At 39.2% G+C, this 9,084-nt stretch overlaps 1 non-coding gene across 1 annotated transcript; it reads left to right on the top strand.

Annotated features, from left to right (window-relative positions):
* The first annotated feature begins 7,484 nt into the window (after positions 1-7,484).
* LOC128289531 (small nucleolar RNA R71) lies at positions 7,485-7,591 on the top strand. Its single transcript, XR_008279176.1, has one exon. It is a non-coding gene; the product is annotated as a small nucleolar RNA R71 (small nucleolar RNA).
* Positions 7,592-9,084: the final 1,493 nt, after the last annotated feature.

Here is a 9,084-nt window from a genome sequence, read left to right as displayed (position 1 = left end):
TAGTGATGCCGTTTGGATTGACGAATGCACCAGCAACTTTTATGGATCTGATGAACCGAGTGTTCCTGTCCTATCTGGATCGGTTTGTAGTGGTTTCTATTGATGACATTCTAGTGTATTTGAGAATTGAGGATGAACATGATGCACATCTCTGAGTGGTTCTGCAGATTCTAAGGGAGAAATAATTGTATATGCTAAAGGGGAGCAACAAGTGTGAATTTTGGTTGCGAGAGGTACCATTTCTGGGCCATGTGATATCTGCTGAAAGGATTAGGGTTGATCCTTGAAAAATTGAGGCTGTTCTGTATTGGAAGCCGCCTATGACTGTATCCGAAATTCATAGTTTTCTAGGACTGGCAGGGTATTATTGGTGATTTGTTGAAGGTTTTTCATTGATTGCTACACCTTTGATGAAGTTGTTGTGTAAGGGTATGCTGTTTTACTAGACTGATGCATAGTAAGGAAGTTTTGAGAAGCTTAAGAAAGTTCTGACTGAGGCCCCTATTTTAATACAGCCAGAGTCTAGGAAAGAGTTCACTGTGTACAACGATGCATCACATGTTGGGTTGGGATGTGTGTTGATGCAAGAGGGTAAGTTACTAGCCTATGCGTCTTGTCAGCTTAAGACTCATGAGGCAAATTATCTAACGCACGACTTGGAGTTGGCCACAGTGGTATTCGCACTGAAAATTTGGAGGCATTATCTATATTGTGAGAAGTGTATCATTTACACTGATCATAAGAGCTTCAAGTGCCTCCTCACTCAGAAAGAGCTAAATCTTAGGCAGCGTAGATGGATTGAGCTACTTAAGGATTATGACTGTTCGATTGAATACCTTCCTGGTAAGGCCAATGTGGTGGCTGACGCACTGAGCTGTAGGGCTATGACTGATCTGAGGGCAATGTTAGCTCGTCTCAGCTTGTTTGACGATTGTAGTATATTGGCTGAACTTCAGGTTAAATTGATGTGGATTGAACAAATTAAGGGTAAACAATTGGAGGATGAGTCACTGGGTTCTCGATTCTGACAGATTGAGAGTGGTAGCACATCAGATTTTGGACTGAATAGCGAAGGGGTACTCTGTTTCCGTGGGAGAATCTGTGTACCGAAGGATACTAATTTGAGGCAGTCTATACTGCGAAATGAGCATAGTAGTCCCTATGCTATGCATCCTGGCGGAAATAAGATGTACCAGGACCTTCGTAAGTTCTATTGGTGGCGAGGTCTTAAGCGTGAAGTTATTGATTTTGTGAGTAAATGTCTAACTTGCTAGCAAGTTAAGGCTGAACATCAGTTACCTTTAGGATTGCTTCAGCCAGTTAAGATTCCACTTTGGAAGTGGGAGAAAGTGACTATGGACTTCTTTAGTGGGTTGCCCTTAATGCCTACTAAGAAGGATTCAGTATGGGTCATCATGGATCAGTTGACCAAATCTGCCCATTTTATACCAGTTCGTACTGATTATTCTTTGCAGAAGCTGGCTAAACTGTATGTGGCTGAGATAGTGAGACTACATGGAGTACCAGTTTCTATAATATCTGATAGAGATCCTGGCTTCACGTCTCGGTTCTGGAAGAAGTTACACGAGGCTTTAGGTTCAAGGTTGGACTTTAGTACTACGTTCCATCTTCAGACAGAAGGTCAGTTAGAAAGTGTGATTCAGATATTGGAGGACATGTTAAGGAGTTCTGTGATAGATTTCTAAGGCAGTTGGGAAGACTACTTGCCATTAGCAGAGTTTTCATATAACAATAGCTATTAGTCTAACATTAGCAGAGTTGTAATGAGGTTTGGTTAGGGGGTGTGGTCACAAGCTAAAAGAAAGGGTTAGAATTGAGATTGAATTGAAAAACTACCTAACTAGAAAAAGATTTAATCATCAATTGTGTACAATAGAGCTTCTTCTTAGACTAAGGAATTTAACTTCTAAAGCTTACAAGCAAAAGATCACTACTAATATGTATACATGGTTTTTTTTTAAGAACACATTAAATTACAGAGTAGAATAAAACATAGCTAAGCAATTATTTCAATTCAAATCTCAACAAAAATGGGGCTTAAATTAATTTAGGGGATTTCAACAATAATGTGTTAAAGGTTAATATTAAGGGTAATACAAGAAATGACTTGTTAGGCTCTAGGGGGTTCACTCGGGGTTAATTGTGGAGGTAGGTTTTTCAAGGCATGAGTGGGTTAATCCTAAGTGCCTTAATCATTTTGACATATCAAATCAAATGGTGTGGTCTCAACATGAATAATCAAGCAAGTTCTAGAATAGCAGTTCACTACTGACGCACTCAAAGCAATAATAAAAGTGAGCATGAAAGAATTAATAGATACTCAAAAGCCTAAAAAATCTCACAAAAATTATGGCTTTTTGATGTTTAAAACTTGTGAATCCCAACTCAAAGTAATACCTAAATTTTAGGGAAACAGCCTAAAATTTTAAATTCTTAAAAATCAAATAATCATGCTTGATTCTCTAATGTCTTAAAGTTTAAACAATCAATGCATAAATGCCTATGTTTTAATTCAAGATATATCAATCAAAAATTAATCAAAATTTATCGTAAATATGATATGAGAGCTTTTCAAGAGAACAAGGCAGTCATTCAGAGATTTTTCTGATAATGAAATAAATACCCCCCACACTTAAGATGTACATTGCCCTCAATGTACAAAGATAGATATTAGAGTATAAAAATAAGATAGGGAGAGAAGTGAGACTTCCTGTATGATGAATTCCTCAAACTGGAGTTCTGGAAAGTAATTGGTTCGAGAGTGGAAGAGGATACACTGGCGGTCGTAGAGGTTCATTAGGCCATAAGTCCTGCGCCAAAAAGATATTATCTCTAGTGGTAGCTATGGTCGTGGGCGAGCAGGACATGGCAGTCATGGAGAACCTTTCCCGATGGAGTTTTAGTTTCTATGTGATGATGAGCTTAAGAGCTCTACATAACTGTGATAAAATCAGGAACTTTTTAGGAGATATTAGGAAGAATAATTACTCAAAAAGAAATAACCGAAATTAATAATTAAAAATAAAATTTCTAAAATCTAATAAAAATAAAAAGTAGTTTTAATAAAAATTAAAAACATAAAATAATAAAGAAATGTTTTTAAACATCTTCATTGCTGGATGGTTCGCGAGGTGGGACTGGCGATGAGATGTGGAGCTGCTGACAAATCTGCTGTAGAGTAGCATCAATGTTGTTAAATCGTTGAAAACACTACTGCTCGAATCGAGTGAGGCGTTCAGAGATGTCAGCATATGAAGCTGCCGCATGAACTGGACGAGAGGGTGGTGGTGGCTGGGGTGGGGGGTCCTAGTGTTATGAAGGGACATCATCAAGAATGTCCTCGTAGGCCTCCTCCTCGGTGGACTGGGCGAGACGATATTGAGGAGGGTAGGTTCCTCAGCGCCTCTCGATCATCCTCATGCTAAGCATGCTCGAGATGCCTTGTGGAGACATTTGGCCAATGAGGGTCAAGGATGATTCTTGGGCCACGGTGTCAAGGAGCCCGAAGTGTCGAGCCAATCGCGTTACATAGGGGCCAATGGAGATGACCCTCTTCCTATGCCGCTCCGTCTGGTGCTGAATAGCGAGGGCGATAAAATAGGCAAGGTCGATGACCTGCCCTTACGAAATACACCATAAGAAGTAGGCGCGTGAGTGTTGAAAATGCCAGTGCTCTCTCGCCTCCCTGTAATTGTGTGAGCTAAAATGGCATGTAAGTACCTCAGGGATGGTGGGAGAACTAATGCTTTGGAACGACTAGGATTGTAGGAGGCTGCGCCTGGGGCCAAAGTGTGCCAGCACTTTCGAGGGAGAAAAATGTATGTAGCGAGTGAGAGCATGTAGCTCATTTTCCTTCTTGAACTCCTCCATATATAAGCCTAGTACAGCACCGAACTCTGGGACGCTTAGCTAGCGTACTAACCCACCTAGGCGAAACTGGACTATGCTGGGATCATCGTAATTTGTCATTACAGTCAGAAGATAGAACGTTGAGCATAGTTCCATCGTGAGCTCGAGGTATGTTGGTTCGATGATCCCAAAGAACAGCTCCCAAGGTCAGTGGTTAGGAGGGCCCAAATCGCATCAGCCAACTGAACTTGTTCTATGACAGCCCAGTCGATGCAGCGGCCCACAATTAAAGGTTGGGCCCGAAGTATTTGGAAAAGCTCTTCCTGGGGCCCTTAGGGGAATTGCAGGAGAGGGTGACTAATTTCCGTGGTTGGACCCGCAGAAGATGACGCTCCCTTCATTTTCTTCAAGACAAGCACGACAGTTTTCTTTCCTCGTGAAGACAACATGGTACCTACGATTAGAATCATCAAGTCATCTTAATGAGTGGTCAAAGTAAAAGGAATTCAATTTTCAAATAAAAATCAGAATTTCAGCCACAACCAAACATAACTAATATAATAATTTCGTGACATTATCATTGTAATGGCATGAGAATGGGCGTAGTAATGGCATGTGTATGACAAAAGAGTGAGGTTTTCCTAACAACTTATTTTAACATGAGATGTATGGTAAATAATCGAAGAATGCAAATTAAATGATAGACATTGGCATGGAAATATCATGACAATAAGCATAGTAAAGTCATGGGTATGAGGTTTTCTTAATAACTCGATTTAACACGAAATGTATGATAGCTAACCTAAGAATGCAAACTAAATGATAAAATAATGAGCAAAATGAAAAATAGTTCAAAAGCAATGAAGATTATGCTAATAATAAGCATTAGTAATAAGTAAAATAGAAGTGAAAGGAGTAAACAAACACTAAGGGAGAGAGATTGAGTGTCAAAAATGGAGTGGGAAGCGGTGCACGGGCATGGCAGGGAGGCCGTGTGGAGTTGCAGTGGCTAGGGTTAGGGTTTTTGAATGGGGAAGAAAGTGAATAGTGCAGGGTATTTATAGATTTTGGGCTATACGGCCCGTGTTTCCCAATTTCAGCTTGTGTGATTCGTGAATTTTGAATTTGGGCACGTCTGACATTTAGTACACGCCCGTGTTCCTCGGGCATGTGGGTTCACACGGTCGTGTCGCACGATCATGTCTAGCTTCGTTTGCTTCTCCCACATCCGTGTGTGCATGCCCCACGCCTGTGTTAATTTGACAGGTTTGACCACAGGTGTTAGACACAGGCGTGATGCACGCCCGTGCTAGTTTCTCAGTTTCAACCATGGGTCTTCCACCCGATTGTGTCGCACACCCGTGTTGTTTTGGCAAGCTCGACCACAGCCATGTCGCATAGTCTTGGCATTTTTTTATAGCCCGTGTTTAGGGAAATCCTTGCCCTATTTTCACAAGGCCATAAGCATGCCCGTGTGCTTGGCCTTGTCTCTATGGAAATCCTGTATTTGAGAGCTCCATTAGTAAGTTAGATGTTGAAGAATAAATTTTAAAGAAGTTAATACAGTTAGTGCTCGGGTTGCCTCCTGAGAAGCGCTTATTTATAGTCTAAGCTTGACTTACCTCTCCGTTGAATAATCATGGTAGTTTACCTTAAAAGTTCATACTCCTCATTCCTATCATCAACTCATCAAAATAAGATTTTAAACGGGTGTTGTTTACCTTAAAAGTGCCAAACTTGGGGTGCTTTACCTCGATCGTACCGAATGGAAAGATACTAAGTACCGTAAGAGGGATTTCTTCATTCGGTGTGGTAGCGACAATGTGGGGATCTACGGTATTTAATAAGACTTTATCTCCAATCTTAAGTTGATTTGGAAAGGTATTAAGCTCGTTCTGTCGTATATTTAGTTTGTCGGGTGTTCTTAGTTTATGCGTCCGCCATTCTTTGAGTTCCTCGATTTGTAATCTTCGATCTTCATGAACAGGTCCTCTACTATTGCTTGAGAATGAGTCGCGTTCATCCTTCAAACTCATTTCCTGTAAAGTAGGTTGTACCATATTGTCAGTTCTAGGAGAATAGGTTAAACGATCACCTTCAATTCCTGATGTGTTGTTAGAATTGTGAGCTTGAAGGGTGATTGCTTCGTCTCCCTCACAGAGTGTGAGTTTACCTGTGCCAACATCAATAATCGTTTTAGCAGTTGTTAAAAAGGGCCTTCCCAAAATTAAAGGAGTGTTGCTATCCTCCTCTATATCTAGAACAATAAAGTCAATGGGAAATATAAATTTATCGATTTTAACTAGTACGTCTTCAATAATACCCCTAGGGAACCTTATAGTTTTATCTGCTAATTGAATGCTCATCCTAGTTTGTTTGGGTTTCCCGAGACCTAATTGCTTAAACATTTTGTAGGGCATGACGTTAATACTAGCCCCTAAATCAGCTAATGCATTATTAACATCTAAACTACCAATTAAGCAAGGAATTGTAAAACCCCCTGGATCTTTTAGTTTGTTCGGTAGTCTATTTTGGAGAATAGCTGAGCAAACTGCGTTTAGCTCCACGTGCGATGCCTCGTCCAACTTCAGCTTATTTGCTAAAAGTTCCTTTAAAAATTTCATTATGTTTGGCATCTGCGATAGGGCTTCAATAAACAATAAGTTAATATGTAATTTTTTAAGAGTTTAAGGAATTTACCAAATTGTTCATCTGAGCGGTCTTTCCTTGTTGCATTGGGGTATGGCACATGAGGTTTATATTCGACATTCACCATTTTGTTTTTATTGTTATCTACCTCACCTTGACCTTTGCTTACCACAGTTTCTTGCCTCAGTTCTGGTTCAGGCTCAACAACTCCTTCTTCATCTTGAATATTAAATGCGTTGAGCTGTTCCCTTGGGTTGGGTTCAGTATTACTTGGCAAGCTACCTTGTGGTTATTCAAAAATTAGTTTGGAAAGCTGGCCTATCTGAGTTTCGAGCCCTTGGATCGACATTTTCTGATTTTTAAGTGCTGTCTCGGTGTTCTGAAAACAAGTTTCTGACACCGAAATAAAATTTGGGAGCATCTCTTCAAGGTTTGGCTTCTTTTCCTGTTGGTAGGGTGGTTGTTGGTAGCCTGGAGGTGGTTGTGGTCTTTGATTTCCTTGACCGCTCCACAAGAAATTAGGGGTTCCTCCAACCTACATTGTAAGCATTACTATATGGATTGTTTTGAGGTCCAGGATTATTACCCATGTAGTTTAATTGCTCGTTATCCATATTATGGCCATAAGGTTGGTATTCCGAATAGCTTGTTCCACCTCCACTTGCTTCGCACTACATTACTGGGTGAACTTGTGAAGAACTAAGAAAATCGTCAATCTTTTTATTTAAGAGTTCTACCTAATTAGAGAGCATGGTGACCGAATCGACGTTATAAATGTCGGCTGTTTTCGTTGGCTTTGTCCTCATGACTTGCCACTGATAGTTATTCAGTGACATCTCCTCTATAAACTCATAGGCATCTTCAGGTGTTTTATTATTGATGGTTCCACCAGCAGTTGCGTCAACCATTTGTCGAGTCGAAATATTCAGGCCATATGGAACGTTTGAACCTGTAGCCAAAGCAGTAACCCATGGTGAGAGCACCTTCTCAAAAGGTCCTTGTATATCTCTCATGCATCGTAGAGTGTTTCTAAATCCATCTGCACAAAAGAAGAGATATCATTACGTAATTTAGCTGTTTTAGCCGGTAGAAAATATTTTAGTAAAAAATTTTCAATCATTTGTTCCCAAGTAGTAATTGACCCTCGTGGTAACGAGTTCAACCACTGTTTAGCTTTGTTCCTCAATGAAAAAGGGAATAACCGAAGATGAATGGCATCATCAGAGACACCATTAATTTTAAATGTATCGCATAGTTCTAAGAAGTTGCCTAAATGAGCGTTGGGATCCTCATCCTGTAAACCATCAAACTGAACAAATTGCTGTATCATTTGAATAGTGTTAGGTTTTGATTCAAAAGTATTTGCAGCTACATCAGGTCTAACTATAATCGATTCAGTTCCTATTAAAGAAGGTTTAGCATAATCATACATAGTGCATGGAGCAGGATTTTGATTAACTACAATTGTAGGAGGTAGCTGATTGCCTTGGTTTTGAGCCATCTCTTTGGTTGGGGGTTGAGTATTGTCTTCTTGCTCGTTGTCTGTGTATCTTAAGCTTCGCCTTATTTCTCTTTGATTTCTGCGAATTGTACGATTGATTTCTTTGTCAAAAAGTAATGGTCCTAACGGATTTCTTCGAGTTATAAACTATAAAAACCTGCCAAGAGAAGGAAAAAGTAAATTAATAAATAATAATAATAAATTAAATTGCACGAAAAATAAATGGCTAAAGTAATAAAAAATGAGTGTTCTTAATATTTCAGTTCCCCGGCAACGGCACCAAAAACTTGATCACGTAATTTCATGATAGGTTTTAAATATTTATAATTACTCATTCTTGAACTAACTATTATCGCAATGTACGCAAGTGTACCTATCGAACAGTTGTATAGTTTTAGCAAGACCGGATTGTCGAACCCAAAGGAACTAAAAGAACTAGTAATGACTGTCTTTATTATCTAGCCTAAGAATAAAGAGTTTTTGTTTTAACTAACTAATTATCTAAACTAAGAACGCACAGAGAATGGAATTGGGGAATTGCTTTTGGAAAAATCGATTGAATGCAGACAATACCTAAGGAAAAATCCACCTAGACTGTACTTGTTATTCTGGCTCTGAATTGGATGATTTATTCATTTAACTTGTTCTTTAGAGATCCCTAAGTTATGTTATTATCCCTATTCAAGACTAATAACATCTAATCCCTAAATTGAATAACCGAGACTTTTCTCTAGTTAACACTCTAAGGTTAAATTAACTCGATCTATGGAGCCCCTTATTAGGTTTCACCCTAATCCGGCAAAATCTTGTCACCTTATATCTTGGCATGCAATCAACTCCGCTTAATTATGACAATTGTACTCTTAAATAGGGTCTATTCCTCCTCTGAATAATAGCTTATCTTGAATCGGTATTCTGGGATATCAAAACAAGAATTAAGAACACATAATTAAGAACAGGTCAAATATTTATCATACAATTCAGAAAATAATAACAAGATTCATCTTAGGTTTCTTTCCTCTTAGGTATTTAGGGGATTTAGTGCATAACTAAATAAGAAAACA

The sequence above is a fragment of the Gossypium arboreum genome, chromosome 2 (genome assembly GCF_025698485.1).
Source record: "Gossypium arboreum isolate Shixiya-1 chromosome 2, ASM2569848v2, whole genome shotgun sequence".
NCBI lineage: Eukaryota > Viridiplantae > Streptophyta > Magnoliopsida > Malvales > Malvaceae > Gossypium > Gossypium arboreum.
This window is presented reverse-complemented; position numbering and strand designations above follow the sequence as displayed.